Source organism: Marmota monax, unplaced genomic scaffold (assembly GCF_021218885.2).
Source record: "Marmota monax isolate L192 unplaced genomic scaffold, Marmota_monax_Labrador192_F-V1.1 WCK01_AAM20220418_F8-fsc00100, whole genome shotgun sequence".
NCBI classification, from domain to species: domain Eukaryota; kingdom Metazoa; phylum Chordata; class Mammalia; order Rodentia; family Sciuridae; genus Marmota; species Marmota monax.
The window spans coordinates 6,237,742-6,257,809 of record NW_026693872.1 but is presented as its reverse complement, the minus strand read 5'-3'; the positions used below and the strand labels follow the sequence as shown (position 1 = coordinate 6,257,809).

Below are 20,068 nucleotides of genomic sequence, written 5' to 3'. Positions count from 1 at the left end.
ACTGAGACAATCAAAATTACTTGGAAATCAGAAAGATCAGTGTGGGTTCCTCAGTGGCCCCTGACTAAAGAAAAGATACAAGTAGCCCATGATCTGGTCAAACAACAATTAGAGGAAGGACATATACAACCTTCCATATCTCCCCATAATACTCCCATTTTTGTCATAAAAAAGAAATCTGGTAAATGGAGATTATTGCAAGATTTAAGAGCCATTAATAATGAGATGGTTATTATGGGACCTGCTCAATCAGGGATTCCTCAATTGTCTGCTTTGCCAAAAACCTGGCATGTTTTAGCTATAGATATTAAAGATTGTTTTTTTTCAATTCCAATTCATCCCGAGGATAGTCCAAGTTTTGCATTTACTATCCCTGCATTAAATCATGAAGGTCCTGATCAGAGATATGAATGGAAAGTACTCCCTCAAGGGATGGCTAACAGTCCAACTATGTGTCAAATATATGTTAACAAAGCAATCCAGCCACTTAGAAATCAAAATCCTGAACTACAAATATTTCACTATATGGATGATGTATTATTGGCACATAAAGATAAAAACATATTGCTGGAATGTTATGCCACACTTACAAACTTATTAAAAAATTATAATCTAGAGATAGCAATAGATAAAGTACAATTAAATTTTCCAATTAATTATTTAGGAGTTCTATTATCCTCAACCATGGTCCGTCCACCAAAAATTCAAATACGAGTAGATCAACTCAAATCACTTAACGACTTTCAAAAGTTATTGGGAGACATAAATTGGATAAGGCCTTATCTAGGTATACCAACAGGAGAGTTGGGACCTTTATTTGATATTCTAAAAGGTCCATCAGATCCAAATTCACCCCGCATGTTAACTCCTAAAGCAAGAAAGGCATTAAAAATTATTGAAACATATATGGAAAATATACATTTGGATAGAATTGATATAAGTTTGCCTTTATTATTTATTGTACTACCAACAAAAAATATTCCTACAGGAGTATTTTGGCAAGAAGGTCCATTATTGTGGATACATTTATCTTATTCTCCTAACACTATTCTTACTAGGTATCCTGAGGCTGTAGGACAATTAATACTCAAAGGAATAAAAGCAGCGAAGGGAGTGTTTGGAATTTCTCCCAATAAAATTATTACTCCATATACTATGGATCAAATTGATGAGCTAGCTAATGAGTTAAATACTTGGGCAATAATCATGTGTAAATCTAATGTTACATTTGATAATCATTTACCATCTAATCCTTTGTTGTCTTTTTGGTCTAAGCATCCTGTAGTTTTTCCTAAAATGACAAGAAAAACACCTATCATGAATGCTCCAAATATATTCACTGATGGGTCTAATAATGGTACAGCAGCAGTAGTTACCCCAGATCGAACTTTTACATTTTTAGTACCCAAACAATCAGCTCAAAAGGTAGAGCTTAATGCAGTTTTACAAGCTTTTTTGATGTTTAAAGATTCTGTATTTAATTTATTTTCTGATAGTCAGTATGTAGTTAATGCTATAGTATCTCTTGAAGATGCTGGTAGGATTTCCCCTTCTTCTACTGTTTTCTCTTTGTTTTCCACTATACAAAGTCTAATCTGGGACAGAAAAGATCCATTCTTTATAGGACATATTAGGGCACATACAGGATTGCCAGGAGCCCTTAGTTTAGGCAATGATTTAGCAGATAAAACTACACATGACATACATATTTTCTCTACATTTGAAGAAGCTACAAATTTTCATAAAAGGTTTCATGTTAATGCTAATACTTTACAAAAGTGTTTTAAAATAACTAAGGAACAAGTCATACATATAATAAAACAATGTCAAAATTGTGTGACATTTTTACCACAAGTTAATCTTGGAGTCAATCCTAGAGGACTGATACCTAACCATATTTGGCAGATGGACGTCACACACTTGCCAGAATTGGGAAAATTAAAATATTTACACGTTACAGTTGATACTTCTTCTGGATTTTTGATGGGCTCCCTTCATGCCGGAGAAAAAACTAAAGATGTTATAGCTCATTGCTTACAAAATTTTGCCACTGTGGGCGTTCCTAAACAGTTAAAAACCGATAATGGTCCTGGCTATACCTCTACCTCTTTTAAACAATTTTGCTCATCATTTGGCATTACTCATATAACAGGAATCCCATACAATCCACAGGGACAAGGCATAGTTGAAAGAGCTCATCAAACTATTAAAACATACTTATTAAAGCAAAAAGAGGGAATTGGAAGAGGGTATATATCCCCCAAAGATAAACTTAAAATAACGCTTTTTACTCTAAACTTTTTAAATTTGGATTCATCAGGACTTAGTGCTGCGGAAAGACACATGTATCCAAAAAATGTACATAAGCCTAAAGTACTTTGGAAAGATATTCTAACAGGACAATGGAAAGGTCCTGACCCAGTGATTGTCTGGAGTCGGGGGTCTGTTTGTGTTTTTCCACAGGGAGAACAGCAGCCAATTTGGATTCCAGAGAGATTAACTAAAACAATTTCTACAGATGGAAAAGAAGATGATTTGACTCAAATCCATAACAGCTGATATCCAGAACTCCAGCTTGGCCATTCTTACATCTGCGACAGTGATTAACCAGGATGCTTTTTTCAATAGCTATTTTATTATTGCATTTTTCCACATCATAAGGTTCTATTTTTATTTTTTGAGCTCATACAAACCTAGGTTAATGTTTTTCTGATCAGTTTTATTTTTTAACTGTGAAGTTTTTAAACATTGCAATGGAGATTTCACCTAGGTAAAGCTACAAGGCCTTTACTATTTTCTTATGTGTTGTACGTTTGTGTGCACTCTTGTGTTTTGTGTTGTATGTCTGTATGTGCGTATGTCCATATGTCTTATATGAGGAGCGCTCATGAAAAAATGGATCCGAATTATTATTATTTTTTTTTATTCACGTGATTTAAATGGTTTAATTTAAATTAGGTAAACAGCTGTTAAGGATTGTTTTTAAAGGTGGTTAACAGATCTGTTTGTTTACTTTCACCTTTCCTTTTCATTATATTTAATAATTCTTTTCAGGATAATGTCTCTTTAGCATCATTGCCAGAATTCCTATCTTCATCCCAGTGCCGGTGAAGACAAAGATAAAACCAAACTACAGCTTCTATGATAGCTATCACAGTAAACTGTATAAACTGATGCATCAATGAATTTAACTCAACAAGTAATGCTCAATCAAGGAGTCAACTTACTTTGGGAGGAAACGGATTTTGGGAGGAAATGGACATATTGATAGATTCCTCCGCTTTGAACTGCTTGCAGAACTTGCCTGGACTATGTAACTATCGTTTGGTGCAGCGAATTGTGGTAATGCTGGCATATCTTTGCTGATGGTGTCACCAGTGATGCAATTTTTATTTCCTTGCCAGCGCACCCCATGTTAATTGTGGTAGTGCTGGCATATCTTTGCTGATGGTGTCACCAGTGATGCAATTTTTCCCAAGGAGCCGTCAATTGGCTTGGTGTCGTGGCATTTCTGTATCCTCCTCCCTTCTGCTAGTGATGGTCTAAAATTTGGGGGCCAATGGCTATATGCTGGACCGGTAGTCAGTGACGGGTATGATCCAATTGCAGTGGTATCAACCTAAGACAGGAGGCTGACGCCTAAAGGTCAGTTTTCCGATGACGGGTAAGAACCATATGTTGAATTGGACAACCTACCGGGCACGGTCCTTAAGCCACATTAACCTCACTCCCCCACTGGCACCAAGGCCAAATTTGGGGGCCAACAGAGGTGAGGCAAAGAACCTCACCCCCCCACTGGTGCATAGACCTATCCACAAGTATGGCTGTATGCTGGACCGGTAGTCAGTGACGGGTATGATTCAATTGCAGTGGTATCAACCTAAGACAGGAGGCTGACGCCTAAAGGTCAGTTTTCCGATGACGGGTAAGAACCATATGTTGAATTGGCCAAACTACCAGGCATGGTCCTTAAGCCACATTGCTTTTATTTAATTAATCAGAAGGGGGGAGATGCTGGGAGCCATTAGCCAAGTAGGTATGACAATTTCCTTGCCAGCGTACCCCATGTTGCAGTGACATTGCATGTAGGTGACCTTGCTCAAGGACCAGGGCGGATTAGGGTGTTCCCGGTTTAGGATAATCGGGTTTAGGGCGTTCCAGGTTTAAGATTATTCCTGCTGGGAATAGGGCGTATCCTGCTGCCTGAGTTCCCCTTGAGTTCTCACGGGATTCAGACAGTATTTTTTGGGAGACAGAAGCCCAGTGGAGGTGGATTTGGGCAGAGAACGTGGATTTGGGCAGAGAACGTGGATTTCCCCAGAACGTGATTGTAGACGGCTGGTGTGAGTTTGGGAATAAAGAGTTGCTGTTTGAATCTACAAGCTGTGTGGTGGCTCGTGATTGTGTGCCCAGCCAGACTGCGGCATCTGTGCCCAGCCAGACTGCGGCAGTTATTTCATAAGTGTATTACTATGATGCCCCATAGAATCTCCTTCTCCAAAAGAGAAAATCCACTTCCCGATATGTGCCACACCAGAGTAAGCACTTCTATTTTTCTTCCTACGAACCATCCACAATTGTCTTTTCTTCCACTTACTGTCTGTGTTCATCCATCTTTCTGTGCACAGTGTAATTCTTTCCATCTGTAGGTATGAAACCCACCCCACTGTAGCAAAGTACCTACTTTAGCCATCACTTTCCTACACACCTACTAGATCAAAGTGCTATAGGTAAGGTTGATGCCAGAGGGCAGCAGGTCAAAGGTGAAAGTAGACTGCTTCTCTTCCAGGAAATTAAAATGGCATAGTGGAAAGAGCATGAGATTTGGAGACAGACAAATGTGAGTTTGAATCTTGGTTCCTTGCTTTTCTAGCCTTGTAACCTCAGGTGAATTGCTTAACCAGTTTTCTCATCAGTAACATAGAACCTACCTTTCAGGGTGGGGAACATTTGAAGAGAGAAGAGTATGCAACATGGTGCTTGGTATCTGATAGGTGCCAATAAAATTCATCCCTCCCTCTAAGGTGGTCACATAACTTCTGGATAAGTGGGCACTGGAGAGGACTGAACCAGAGGTGGCTTTAGAAGCCAGTACAAAGAAGATAAACAAACTGTACACCTGGTCCAGGAAGTAGAAAACATTATAAAAGCTCCTCTGGGCACTTGGAGAGCAGGGATCAAAAAATGAATATTCAGTGCTTCCAGAAAGATTCAAGGATTTGTGTGGAGAACACTGTGACTCTGGGAATGGATATGCCATCTCTGTCACTCCAGTTGTTGCACCTCCAACCAATTTCCATCTGTAGAAAATTAAAATCTTTATTAGCCAGAAGAGGGGAGCAAGTGACACCTCAAAAGCCTCAAACTAAAAAAAAATTTAAAAAAAAAGCCTCAAACTAGAAAGCTGATAATAGGGCTATGCAGCGAAGTAGGGAAAAAGGAAGGGAGAGACAGTCCAGGAGAATACAGATGTGTTTCTTTTTGAGGCCTCCAGGCTGGAATCCTATCTGATGCCTGTCACTGTCTTCGGGACTCAGTTCGCATACAAATTGGGGCATGCAAAGCGTAGAGATAAAGTATAAGAAAGTAGGTTGATGCTCTAACTCAGCTCACCACATTAGCTTCCTTCATTTGCCTCTCAAGCCTATTCTCTTTAGCCTTGGCAGGAAGTGCCCAGCACCTGGAACCCTCTCAGTGCTCCCTCCCACCCTTCCCCATCTCATCCCGAGGGAGCATATAGCACAGCAACAGACAAACCTGGACCAGATCAAATTCAACTGCTGCCCCTTACTACTGTCTAACCTTGGGAAGTTACTGCTTCTTGCACTTTAGTATTAATTCATTTATCATATGAGAATAAACATAGTATCTACCACCTCGTAGAAGTGGGGAGTAGAAGAGTGGTTACCAGAGTCTGGGAGGAGTACGGATGGAATAGGTGGAACAGCAAGGATGCTTAGTGGGTACAGGGGTGCAGTTGAATAGGAAGAATGACTTCTAGTGTTCTCTAGCACAATATGGCAATTATGGTCAACAACAATTAATCATATGTTTCATAATAGCCAGAAGAGAGGATTTTGAATGTTCCTGACACACAAAAAATGATAAGTGTCTGAGGTGAGTGATATGCTATCACATTGATCAGATCCTTCCATGTTGTATATGTCTACTGAAATGTCACACTGTACTCTATAAATATGTATCAATTAAAAATAAGCTAGGTATGGTGGCACACACCTGTCATCCAATCTACGTGGCCGGAGGAGGCAAGAGGACCACAAACTAGAGGCCAGCCTAGGCAATAGCAAGGCCCTGCCTCCAAAAAATTAATTATTTTTAAAACAATTATAATAAAATAAAAATCAAAACTATATTTCAAAAACAATCGCTGACTAGGTATGGTGGGCCACACCTATAATCCCAGCAATTGGGGAGGCTGAGGCAGGAGGATCATAAGTTTGAGGTCAACCTCAGCAACTTAGCAAGACTCTGTCTCAAAATGAAAAATTAAAAGAGCAGGGAATATAGCTCAGAGGTAGAACACTCCTGGCTCAACCTCTAGTAATCCCCCAACACACACACACACACACACACACACACACACACACACACACACACAAACACACGTTGCTGGTAAATGTAGCATTAACATATGTAAATAGCAAATATTATGTTATAAAGTTATTTAAAATGATATCTCCTAGAACCTTGGGAGGATTAAATGAGGTTATCTCTTTAAAGGGTTCAGAATACATCTGACATATTCAGTGCTGAGTACATGTCAGCTCTGGTTATTATCATGGCTGCTCCCTGCCCCACCTTGGGCCTCCTCTCATAGGAAACACAAGAATTCTTCCCTCATCTCAAATATTTGGCATCCATTACAGGATGGGGCAGTACTTTCACCATCAACTGCTCAGAGTGTGGCCAGCATGGGGTGGTAAGACTGTTCAGAATTCAGTGTTTTCCAATCATCAACTTCACTGTCCATGTCCGAGTCAACATCTCCTACAGGATATCTGCCATCTGAGATGTGGTCAGTGCTGACCCCTCTACCCTCCTTGGCATTCTAAAGTTTTCCAAGCAACTGTCAAGGTGAACCCCAGAGTTCCTAACCACATTGTAGCTTCTTTCACCACTGTTACATGGCAATTCCCTTCATGGGGAATCTCAAAAGCTCTATCCAGCTCATGGGCATAAGAGCCCATGGAAGAGACTTTCTTTTCTTCTCACCTAGGGTTTTCTACTCTGGTTAGATGCCAGTGTCCAGGATCCACACCCTGAGGTTCTGATTGGCTGGAGCCCAAGGATTGGTTTTCCTGTCATTGTTGTTTTTAACATATCTGCTCTTCAATTAAGTTCTTGTAAGAAATTTAGAACACCAACTTGTGAGGATAAATTCCATTTGTTAAAGCAAAAACAGATTGCATGTGGCACTGTAGCTGAGGAATAACTTTGGCTTTTGGTAAAATTTGTGAGTCCACAGCTTTCTGATCAACCTTGAGCTGCTTGGAAATTTCGTATTTCTCTTCCTTTGTGTGGAAAACCTCACATTCCTGGTGCCTGGGCTTCTATAGCTTTCTTCCTGAAGTCAGCATCAGTGCAGTGTTTGGGGATTTTCATGATTCTGATAACAATTTTTGTAGAGGCAATGATGACAAATTTTTGATGTGTTCTACACAGAGGAACCGGAGTGGGGATCAAACTGCAGCAAGCCCTTGCTCAGCTGCCTTAAGAAAACCACTCTTCTTCCTCTGTGTACCCTGTGAGGATGACCAAGATGGTCCCAGGAATGATCTAACACCCAATGCTGACTGGAAGGTTATCTTGGCATGGGTCAACAACTCTCACAGCACACATTCAGGAGGATAACATCTAGAAATTTTGTGAAGATTGATACCACCATTCTTGCCACCACTAACTAGTTTTGAGACAGTAACCAGAACATTCTCCCTTTTCTTCTCACCCTTGGATTTAGCAGTTGAGTATTTCCTCTCATACATGGCTTTTCTGGAATACATAGTAGATTGGGGAGTATCTGCCAATTTTTTAAATTAGGACAGGGTTTCATCGGCAGTTGTTGTTTTTTTTTTTTTTTAGTTGTCAATGGATCTTTATTTTATTTATTTATTTATTTATTTATATATGGTGCTAAGAATCAAACCCAGTGCCTCACACATGCTAGGCAATCACTCTACCACTGAGCCACAACCCCAGCCCTTTTTAACATCACCAATGGCAAAAACCTTCTTGGTTTCAGGTTTAATCTCCTTAGTGTTCAACATCTTGAAGATGAGAAAGAGAACCAGGCATTTTTAAGCATCCCAAGTTATTCAAAGATAGCTGGGCATGGTGGTACACATCTGTAATTCCAGCAAATCAAGAGGCTGATGAGGGAGGATTGCAAGTTTGAGGCCAGCCTCAGGAGTTTAGTGAATACCCATCTCAAAATAAAAAATTTTAAAAAGCCAAGGACGTAACTCAGTGGTAAAATTACATCCAAGCTCCAGTAACACACACACACACACACACACACACCCATACACACACAAACACGCTCTCCTGCCTGCTACAAACTCTCCTGCCCAAAGCCCAATATATCTCTTTTGATCAAATCTTTGTCCTTGATCCATAATTTTGGCTTTGATCACAGCATCATGTTTATATACCTGGGAGGTTGGTAAACAAAAATGGAGAGTGGTTGGGGGGGGGGGTGATGAACAGAAATTTTACAGGCAAACATGCTGGAAACAGGAAATTCTTTTGGCAGGACGAACAGCGATAGCTCATGTCATCTTTTCCTGTGGCTGGAAATGGTATGACCTGCACATTATTCTCTCTCTTCCCTATAGCTGGGAAAGATTTTAAACAAAGATATAATTATGACCTTTTTATGTACCCAACCCACATAGGAAGGAGAAATTGAAAAATCTGCAACAATGGTGAGAAGCTTCAACACACTGCTTTTGAAAATCAAATAGAGGACTAGGGGAAATAGCTCAGTGGTAGAGCAATTGCCCAGCATGTAGGAGGCCCTAGCCTCATCTCAGCAGGGGCTTAAAAAAAATAACAACTCAGACAGAAAAAGAATAAAGATACAGTGACTTTTAAGAACAAGATTAATAAACTTAATCTGAACCAGGCATGGTGGCTCACACCTATAATCCCAGCTACTAAGGAAGCAGAGGGAGGGTATCACAAGTTCCAGGCCAGCCTGTGCAAGTGAGTGAGACCCTGTCTCAAAATAAAATCAGAAGGTCTGGGGGTGTCACCAGTGGTAGAATTGGAGACCCTGGGTTGAATTGCCAATATTGCAAAAAGAAAACATGCACACACACACATACACACACACACACACACACACACACATATATATATATATATAAATCTAATAAACATTATCAAACTTTGTGCCAGTGAACATGCATAGGCTTTTCTGACACATAAAAGACTATTCCCCAAAATTGACTACACTTCTGGCCACAAGGAATATCCTAACAAAATTGAAAAAGCAGAAATTGTCTAGATTGTATTCTCTGACAACAGCAACAAAAAAAATATAGTAAATAAGTACAAAAGGACCCCACACAAACACCAAGAAAACCTTACTTCTTGGGATTTTAAAATTAAACTTCCAAATATTTGGGGCTGGACTGGCTCTAGCTCAGTGGTTCCTTTGACAGAGAATTTACAACCAAATATTTGGGGCTAAAGAGAAAATAAAACAATCAAATAGAAATTATGAACTAATTAGAAATGAAGAGCACAATATAGGAAAATCTATGAATATAATGAAAGCATAACTCAAGTGCAAATTTTATATTTTGAGTGAATTGATTAGAAAACAAAGTGGGAGTGTGGAAAATAAAAGTAAAAGAATTAAGTTTCCAACTTGAAAAGCCGGATTGTAGGGAAGAAGGGAGCATAGAAAACATAGTAACAACCACGAAACCTTGCTCTCAAAGTTCCCACACCCATGTCACCAGCTAAGATTCACCATCTGGAAGTTTATTAGAAATGCCCTGGAGGCCTGGTGATAGAGCGTGTGCTCAGATTGTGCAAGGCCCTGAGTTGGATCCCCAATACCACAATGAAAAAGAAATGCGCTTGATCTGGGGCTCCACCTAGGATGACCGACTGTCCCATCCTGCCCAAAACTGAGGCGTTCTCAGAACATGGGGACTTGCAATACTAAAAACAAGAAAATTCTAGACAAACCAGGAGGAGTTAGTCACCCTACCTAGGAACTAAAATCTGCATTTCAACATGATCCCTAGGTGTTTTCTATGGATGGTGAAGTTCAAGAGGCACTGATCTTATACAAACTTTCAGTTAATATGCATAGAGCACCTTGTCTTGTCTGTGTTTCCACAAACCATAGCCACTAACATTGGAAGTGCCCTGAGACTAAACAAGACCATCCTGAGTTGGACGAATCTTTTTTTTTTTGGTACTGGGGATTGAACTCAGAGGCACTCAACTATTGAGCCACATCCCCAGCCCCATTTTGTATTTTATTTAGAGATAAGGTCTCACTGTGTTGCTTAGTGCCTTGTAAGTTGTCGAGGCTGGCTTTGAACTTGCAATCCTCCTGCCTCACCCTCCTGAGCCAATGGGAATATAGGCATGCCTTTCTTTCTTTCTTTCTTTCTTTTTCTTTTCTTTTCTTTCTTTCTTTTTTTTTTTTTTAATGGTGCTGGGGATTGAACCCAGGGTCTTGTGCATGCAAGGCAAGCACTATACCAACTGAGCTATATCCCCAGCCCTTGGACAATTCTTGAAAACATTTTCCAGAAGAGATGACCAGCATGGAAAGGAGAGCTAGTCATCACAAAGATGGTGCCTGGCATCCACCAAGTTCTTGGCTTCAAAGAACTCAAAGTCCTATACAATGTTTCCTTACAAGAGAGACCAGTGAAAGGGGTGTGGAAGACACTTAAGACCTTGCTAGGTACTAATACATAAAAGCTTCTGAACAACATTACAATTTACAAAATCCTTCCATACACTCAATTTCATTTAATATCCACCACTTCCCTTATCTAACTCTAAGAAAATTCTAGCTCAGAGGCTAAGTTACTGAATTCAACTCTGAATTTCATTCCTACTGCAGAAAGGAGAGGATGTCCCTGAGCATCAATAATTTTCCACTCAAATGGGAGAGCAGAAGGTTGAAATTTAATGAAGAAATAAACACAAGGAGATCCAATTTTATCTGAAATTTTGATTTCTTGGGGAAAGAGGGCAATTTAGCAAAATATTAAGACTCCATAAATTTGGAAATCTCAATGCATAGATGTTCATTACATTATTTGTTTAAACTTTTCTATTGGATTGAAATATTGCATGGCTTTTTGAAACAATAAAGCAAAGGTCAGGAGGGGCTGGGGATGTGGCTCAAGCGGTAGCGCGCTCGCCTGGCATGCGTGCGGCCTGGGTTTGATCCTCAGCACCACATACAAACAAAGATGTTGTGTCCGCCGAAAAACTAAAAAAAATAAATAAATATTAAAATTCTCTCTCTCTCTCCCTCTCTCTCACTCTCTCTTTAAAAAAAAAAATAAAAAAAAAAATAAAGCAAAGGTCAGGAGAAAATAATCCCAATGCATATTGAGCTCTCACCTCTCTTCCACCTGGGTCTACGTCTGGGATAACCCATCTATCAGCTGAATCCCAGAGGACTGTGAGAGCATCGGGGAGATCAGTATGGCAGCCAAGAATCTGTAATCCCAGTGCTCAGGAGTCTGAGGCAGGAGAATCTCAAGTTCAGGATCAGCCTCAGCAACTTAGCAAGGGCCTAGGCAACTCAGTGAGACACTGTCTCTAAACAAAATATTAAAAAAGGGCTGGGGATGTGGCTTGGTGGTTAAGCACCCTGGGTTCAATCCCCAGTACCAATAAATAAATAAATAAATCTTACGGATGTTGAAATATTTTCCATAAATATTTCAATATGACCAGCATGGAAAGGAGAGCTGGTCACCACAAAGATGGTGCCTGGCATCCACCAAGCTCTATCTTGTTCATTACCATCCCTAGCACCTAGAAAAGTTCCTGATATATGGTAGGCCCTCAAAACTATTCGTTGAACAAAAGGGTGGGAAAGGGGCTGGGATTATAGCTCAGTGGTAGAGCACTCAACTCGCACTTGTAAGGTACCGGGTTTGATCCTCAGCACCACATAAAAATAAATAAATAAATAAAATAAAGATATTGTGTTCATCTTTAAAAAAAAAAAACTTTTTTAAAAAAAGGGTGGGAAAGCAAAGGCAGTTTATCCTCCAGGAAACCATATCCTTGGAAATTATTTGGATGGTTCTCCCTTTCAGTGGATAACATGTTGCTGGGTGTGGAGAAAAAAGTGTGGGAAAGAATAGACAAGTTCCAAGATATTGTTCAGGTGCACGGAGAATGGTAGCTTCTGAGCATCAAAAAGACTGCTCCAGTGGCTGGGGATGTGGCTCAGCGGAAGAGCGCTCGTCTAGCACGTGCGAGGCCCTGGGTTTGATCCTCCATACCACATAAGAATAAATAAATAAAATAAAGGCATTGTGTCCACCTACAATTTTAAAAATACATATATAAAAAAAGACTGCTCCAGAGATAACCGAGGGTGCCAAGCTGTATGATCAGATTGTGTTCTATGTGAGTTTGCTTTTTCCTTCCCTGTTTGCTTCTCCCTTTGCCTAGAGACTGCACCACATGGGTATTACTCCAAGTTTCAGGGTCTTTCAATCTTGACACTTGTGTCTTGAAGGAGGCCAAAACTTTTCTCCTGGATTCCCAGCCTAACTCTCTGAAGGCTTATGGCTGTGCTCACCCTCTGTTGGCAGGTTCTATACTGGATTGTGAGGCTGCACTCCATATGGCTGCTGATCCCAGGGCCCTATCAGACCATGAAGAAGACAGACCGAAACTGTCACTGCAATTCACAGAAGCAAACAGCTATCTATTCCTAGATTTGAGATTTCTCCCAAATCCCATATTTACTTCACTCCCTCTCTTCCCCACCAGGTGGCCATCAGATGCAGACCCAGGCTCTATGTGACAAACCTCCTGGTGCCCAGTGGCTTTCTGATGGCCATTGAGGCCCTCAGTTTCTACCTGCCAGCAAAAAACCAGAATCGTGCCCCATTCAAGATGACCCTTCTGCTGGGCTACAAGGTCTCCTGCTCGGTCAGTGACACGGCCTTCATCAGTATGGCCCCTTCCACTTTGCATAGAAGCAATGGCAGCAGGGGACAGGGAAGGGCCAGAAGAATCAGCCCACTGCTCCACTTAAGTGGGGAGGGAGGCTTCTGAGGAAACACTGTTTTTTGGGAAAGAGGCTTAAAGAAAGTTTAGAAATGAAGCTGAAGAAGCCAGTTGTGGTGGCGCATGCCTATAATCCAAGGGCTTGGGTTGCTGAGGCTGGACACCTGAGATAGGAGAATTGAAAGTTCAAAGTTAGCCTCAGTAACTTAGCCAGACCCTATGTCCAAAAAAAAAAAGTTTTTCTGGTCCGGTGGCTTGGGAGGCTAAGGCAAGAGAATCACAAGTTCAAAGTCAGCCTCAGCAACTTAGCAAGGCCCTAAGCAACTTAGTGAGACCCTGTCTCTAAATAAAATATAAAAAGGACTCAGGTTAAGCGCCCTTGGGTTCAATCCCTCCCTGGTGAAGGAGGAGGAGGAGGAAGAGGAGGAGGAGGAGAAAAGAAATTAATCTCTCCAGGTTTAGTATAATTTTCTTTGCCCTCGGAAGTCTACTTTGCCCTGTGACTGTCCCTGATGGTGCAGTCTGCTAGAGACCATCTTCATCACCTATCTCCTGCACCTCACCTCCACCCAGCCCCCACCCATGCCTGGCTCTACTCCCTGCTGAGGCACTGCACCAGCCCAAGGAGGTGCTGCCCCCCTGGGGCCCAGAAGGAGAAGAAGGGTCTGGACCTCAGGTCCACCCACCTGCCTGGTGAGGAAGCCAGCACTGCCCACTTTCTCTTCCTGTTCCTCCACTTCTCTTCGCCTACCTCCTCTCCTGTCTCCCTCCCTTCCCAGGTGAGCCCTGCATTCCACAGGTGAGCCCTGCACTCCCCACAGGGGTGAAGGAGCCAGGAGACTTGGTGGAGAAGGTGTCAGGTACCAGGGAGGTGGAGCTAACTGGGTGCCCTGAATCAGCAAGAGCCCGGCAGGAACTGGAGGCCCAGAAGCAGCACTGTGGGTGGAATTCAGCCATCTATCTGATGGACACCCTGCTCTTCCATCTCTACCTGCTCTTTATGGCCTCCTCCGTCGTCATGGTCATTGCCCTCTGGAACACCTAGACATCATGTCTCTCTGTTCCTGTAGATCCCAACCCAGAGCTGCTTCTGGCCTCCTAGGGCCAGCCTCATCTTTTCCCCTTTTTGAGCACCAACTGTCACGTCCCCAAAGATTAACAATTCCACCTGTCCTAACCTAGCCCTGCTGCTTGTTATATCTCATCCCAGACATTTTCCCTTATTCCTGCATATTTGTGGGCTTCCCTCAGTCCTACTGCATGGTTCTAGATCCCTTAGGTCTTCTGAATACATCAGGTTCTACCCCACTCTACCCACTAATTTGCCTTAATAAATCAATTTGCAGAGATCTCTGGCTCTTTGTCATGTTGTAGGGTAGGAACTTAGTTATGCAAGAGTGATAGTCCCAAAATATCACCTGTGCATCCCTCTGCCTGTGATAAAGCTTTAATGTCATTAATGGTGACGCTTTCACCTCAAGTCCAGTGTGTCAATTTTTCTGTTGGAGAAGTTTTCATTCTCTAAGGTATTTTCAAAGACATGTTTTCCTATTAGTAGATTCTTTCAATTTACTTTTTTCCTTATCCTGTACTAATTTCATCTTAATACTCTCCTAGGGCTGAGGATGTGGCTCAAGCAGTAGCATGCTCACTTGGCATGCGTATGGCCCGGGTTTGATCCTCAGCACCACATACAAACAAAGATGTTGCGTCCGCCAAAAACTAAAAAATAAATATTAAAAAAAAATTCTCTCTCTCTCTCTCTCTCTCTCTTTAAAAAAAATACTCTCCTAATTTCTTCTCTTTCATTTGATTCCTTTTCTTATTTTCCTAGTTGAATTTTCAAAACATTCTCATTCTTTCTATAAATTTTCCTCTGAGATCAGCTTTAGCTCTATTCCAGAGGCTTTATGATAAGTTGTTCTCCTTTCATTACTTTGTAGATAATTCATAATTTTTATTTTTATTTCCATTTCCTCTTTGATCTAAAGGCTAGGGGTGGGGTACTGGGGATTGAACTCAGGGGCACTCGACCACTGAGCCACATCCCAGCCCTGTTTTCTTTTATTTGGAGACAGGGTCTCAGTTGCTTAGCGCCATGCTAAATTGCTGAAGCTGGCCTTGAACTTGTGATCCTCCTGCCTCCACCTCCCCAGCCGCTGGGATTACAGGCATGTGCCACTGTGCTGGGCGAGAACATGAACTTTACATTTAATTTTTTTTTAAATTTATAAAGCTTTCTTTCTGGATGAAAGCATGATTGATTTTGTAACTGTTTCCGGACATTTTAAAAGCATATGTCCTGCCAGCATATGGTGGCATGCCTGTAATCTCAGAGACTAGGGAGGCAGAGGCAGGAGGATCACAAATTCAAAGCCACACTCAGCAACTTAGTGGGGCCCAAAGCAACTTAGTGAGACCCTTTCTCAAAATAAAAAATAGGGCTGGGGATGTAGCTCAGTGGTTGAGTGCCTTTGGGTTCAATCCCTGGTACAAACAAACAAATAAACAAATGCATATGTTCTCAAGCTAGAGGTGTAGCTTAGTGCTAAAGCACTTGCCTGGCATGTATGGGTCCAATCCCCAGCGCTACGAAAAAGGGAAAAAAAGTATATATATTATCTGTTTATATGTACATCTATTAAACAGAGATTATTGGTTGCATTATTCAAATCCTCTTATATCAAAGCTTACTTTTGTCTACTTGGTCTGATAAAGATTTGAAGTTATTTTATTCAAGTTCTCTGGGTAATTGCAGTTTTTCTTTTATGTAATTGACTGTTAATGCTGCATAAAAATGTGTGGTTGTTGTATCTTTTTGAATCATATCTGATTTTATCCTTAGATAATGTCACAATTTGTTCTGTTCAATGTGTTTTGCACATGATTTCCATTTGATTCATAGCAATGTTGCAAATCTTTGCTTTTGACCAGCATATTTTTGCACATCTCTTTTATTATTATTATTATTATTATTATTATTTTAATCAGGGATGGAACCCAGACCGTTTTTTGTATTTTATTTAGAGACAGAGTCTCACTTAGTTGCTTAGGGCCTTGCTAAATTGTTGAAGCTGGCTTTGAAATCGTGATCCTCCTGCCTCAACTTCCTGAGCCACTGAGATTACACGCATGCACCACCATGCCAGGCCTCTCTTATTAATTCTTGATTAATTTTTGGAAAGGTAATAAATACACGAGGTACAACATCAAAAGACATAATATGACATAGAGTGAAACACAAGTCTCTTTTCTAACTTTGTTCCCAGCCCCTTGCTAGAAACAACCACTGTTATTTTCTCGCGTATCTTCCAGTTCTTTATTTTCCACCTTGCCTTGCCTCTTTATTTTAGGTGCATTTTTGGCAAACAGCACTAGTCTAGTTTTTATCTAATTCAATACCTTCTTTTAATAAATGAGTTCATCCTATTCACATGCAGAAAAAAAAAATGGTGCACTTGAGGGGACTGAGGTCAGCGGTAGAGCACACGCCTAGCATGTGCGAGGAGGCCCTGGGTTCGATACTCAGTATCACGTAAAAATAAATAAAATAAAGGTATTGTGTCCAACTACAGCTAGAAAATAGATATAAAAAATGGTGCCCTTGATTTCATATTTTCCATGTACTTTATGTTTACCATATATATTCCTTGGTGCTGTTTTCTCTATTTTCCCCCCTTTTTCTGGTTTAGTTTCGGTTCATATTTTTCCTGCTATAAATTTGAAGTTCTACAGTATCTCTTAAATTTCTGCTTATGATTATCTTCCTAACAGATAAAATTAGGACTCTATTTTTTCATTAATATATCAAAACTAAATTTTAATTCTGTTTTCCCACTAAAATGTTTTATTTGCCCATTCTTCCCAACCCCAACAAAGTGAAAACTAAAAGAGAGTTTTAAAAACATTTGCTTCCTAATTTGCTTTCCCTACCTTCATTTCAACACTCAGGATCTATAAATAGAGTTTAAACTTTTAGTACTAGGGTATTGTTTTTTTTTTCTTACATTATGATTTCATTTTCAAGAATCCTTGTGTTTAAGTCATTTTCCCATTTATGCCATAGATTTAACTCTTTTTATATTATGGAAAATTTTTTCCAGGTCTAGGGATGTGGCTCAAGCGGTAGCGCTCACCTGGCATGCGCCCAGTGCTGAGGTTGATCCTCAGCACCACATACAAATAAAGATGTTGTGTCCGCCGAAAACTAAAACAATAAATATTAAAAAAAAAAAATCCAGAAAATCAGGGAAGGTAAGTGAATATATCCTTCAAAACATTTTAGGTTACACTGCAGTGATGAATTAAGTGTAAAATGTCAGGAGATCCAGACAGCAAACGTTTATCTGAGTATTTATATCTGACTTTGGTTGCTGGGGAGTAAAACTGTGCACCACAGGTCACTACAGAAGAGGAAGAAGGAAGCACCACTATCTTGGTGATGTACCTCCCCAAAAGTTCATGACTTCTTCAGTTCCCACTGCAGGAGATGAAGAGTACATGCGAGTCTTACTTACTTGTTTTGACACTTTGGTTTGGGGAATGAATGTGGTCCTGTTTTTTGTGTGTTTGTTTGTTTTTGTTTTTATTTGTGTGTGTGTGTGATACTAAAGATTAAACACATGGATGTTCTACCATTGAACTACATCCCCAGCCCATTTTAATTTTTTAATTTTGAGATAAAATCTTACTAAGTTGCCCAGGCTAGACTTGATCTTCCAATCCTTCTGCCTCAACCTCCCAAGTAGCTGGGATTATAGGCATGCTCCATTTTGTCAGGCTAACCTTGGTCTTCTGTATGCTTCTGTATAAGAGAACTGGATATTCTCTACAGCAGTCTTCTCTTCATGCAATAGTATTTTGTTAACTAACCCTCTCATCCCCTCCCCAGAGGACAACCCCTTGTCCCACTATACTAAGAATCACAGGGCTAGGGTTGTGGCTCAGTGGTAGAGTGCTCTCCAAGCATGTGTGAGGCACTGGGTTCGATCCTCAGCAACACAAAAAAATAAATAAATAAAACAAAGGTACGAAAAATTCCCCTGTTAAAAATAAATAAAAGAATCATGATATTTTTCTTACTCAGGTCACATATAGTCCTTTTAATCCTATGTAAATGATAAAGACAATTTTCCATCATTCTTTTCAAGTGACCGGCAAGGACTGTTCTCTGGACCACGGGATGATCTCATTGTGGCTGAATCTGGGTCACATTCTTTATATCTGATGATAAGAAGAAGAACAGTTTCTTCAGGATTGGAAAGCAGAGATGGTAAAGAAAGGCATCTGCATGGCCTTTACTGAAAAGTTCCATGCCACTGAGAAATTTTATGGATCAAGGGATAATTCTCTCATGACTAGAGTTTCATCCACAAGTATGCATATAATATATGGAAATGTGGAACGCCTCATTATTGTGGACATTGCAAGATAATTTTTTTTATCCTTGGGATTGAACCCAGGGTGCTTTGCCACTGAATTATATCCCCAACCTTCTAATTTTTTTATTTTGATATAGTGTCTTGCTAAATTTTTGAGGATCTCACTAAGTTGTTGGGTCTGTCCTCAAACTCACAATCCTTCAGTCTCAGCCTCCCAAGTTATTGGGATTACAAGTGTGCCTGCAGGAGAATTTAAATGACAGGGAAGGTATAGATTGATTCAGAAAAGTAGGAATGTTATGTATGATTTGAACTACATACTGTATCCTTTCCATGGAAGCTTCAATTCATGGTGCAATGAGGAAATTGCTATCTTCAAGCACTTTCTCAAGATGGTTAACCTTCCCCAGACCCAAATGAGTTTTACATCAGTAAATTATAGTTCCACATTTTTCATCACTGGCTTTCTGATTCAGTGGCCATATTGGAGTCAGCCCACCAAATTCTTCTTCAGAGTTTATCCAGGAAATTTTACCATGACAACTATTTATGACTTCAGAAATAATTGAAGAATGTAAAATGACGATATGAAGAACAGTTTCTTCAGGATCTTGGGGTATTGATGGGTCATCCCAATAAGAAATGGTTTCAGAGGTTCGGTTGGACAACTCCACAGCTCTGGGCCCAAGATGAGGGGGAACATCATGACAGAAGGGTGTGGCAGAGGGAAATTGCTGGGTTCATGATAGCCAACAAGAGGATAAAGAGAAGGAGAGAAGGAGAGAGAGAGAGAGAGACTCTTTATGATACAAAGATCCAGTTTCTCTATTCTCTCCTCTTTCCCTTCTCCAATCTAGTAAACTTTGTCGTTTTTACTGCCTCCTGGTTAACACATTTCTCAAGTATTTTCCTCAGTCAGAGTACTGGGTATATGCTCTGAATCCCTAAAACTGTCTTTTGTGTAGTAGATAATGCTTTCTCTCTTTTTTTTTTTCAACCTTTATTTTATTTGTTTATTTTTATGTGGTGCTGAGGATCAAACCCAGCTCCTTGCACGTGCTATTGCTAGGTAGAGATGGTATGGGTATAGAATCACAGCCCACCCCACTCTCATTATCTACATCTATTATTCTAGTTTCCAACATCTTAGATGAGAAATCAGAGCTATTCTGATTCTCTCCCCTGTGAAAGGACATGTTTATAAGAATTTTTATTTATCCTAGAAATTAGAAATTTCACTAGACTGTTTCTACATGTGAATGCCTCTCCATGAATCCTACCTAGTCTTGGTGGCCCCTTTCAATATGGATATTCAAGTGTTTCTTCTGCTTAGGGAATTTTTTTCCTAGGATTTAATTAACACTCTCTTCTTTTGTTCTTTTTCTGTTCTGGAATTTTTGCTCTTCATAGGTTGGGTCTCATGGATTCATTTT

At 40.4% G+C, this 20,068-nt stretch overlaps 2 pseudogenes; one reads left to right on the top strand and one right to left on the bottom strand.

The window, feature by feature from the left end:
* Window positions 1–7,373: 7,373 nt before the first annotated feature.
* LOC124105422 (large ribosomal subunit protein eL6-like) lies at window positions 7,374–8,067 on the bottom strand (annotated as a pseudogene).
* A 2,769-nt stretch (window positions 8,068–10,836) lies between these two features.
* Window positions 10,837–14,299, top strand: LOC124105421 (5-hydroxytryptamine receptor 3E-like; annotated as a pseudogene).
* Window positions 14,300–20,068: the final 5,769 nt, after the last annotated feature.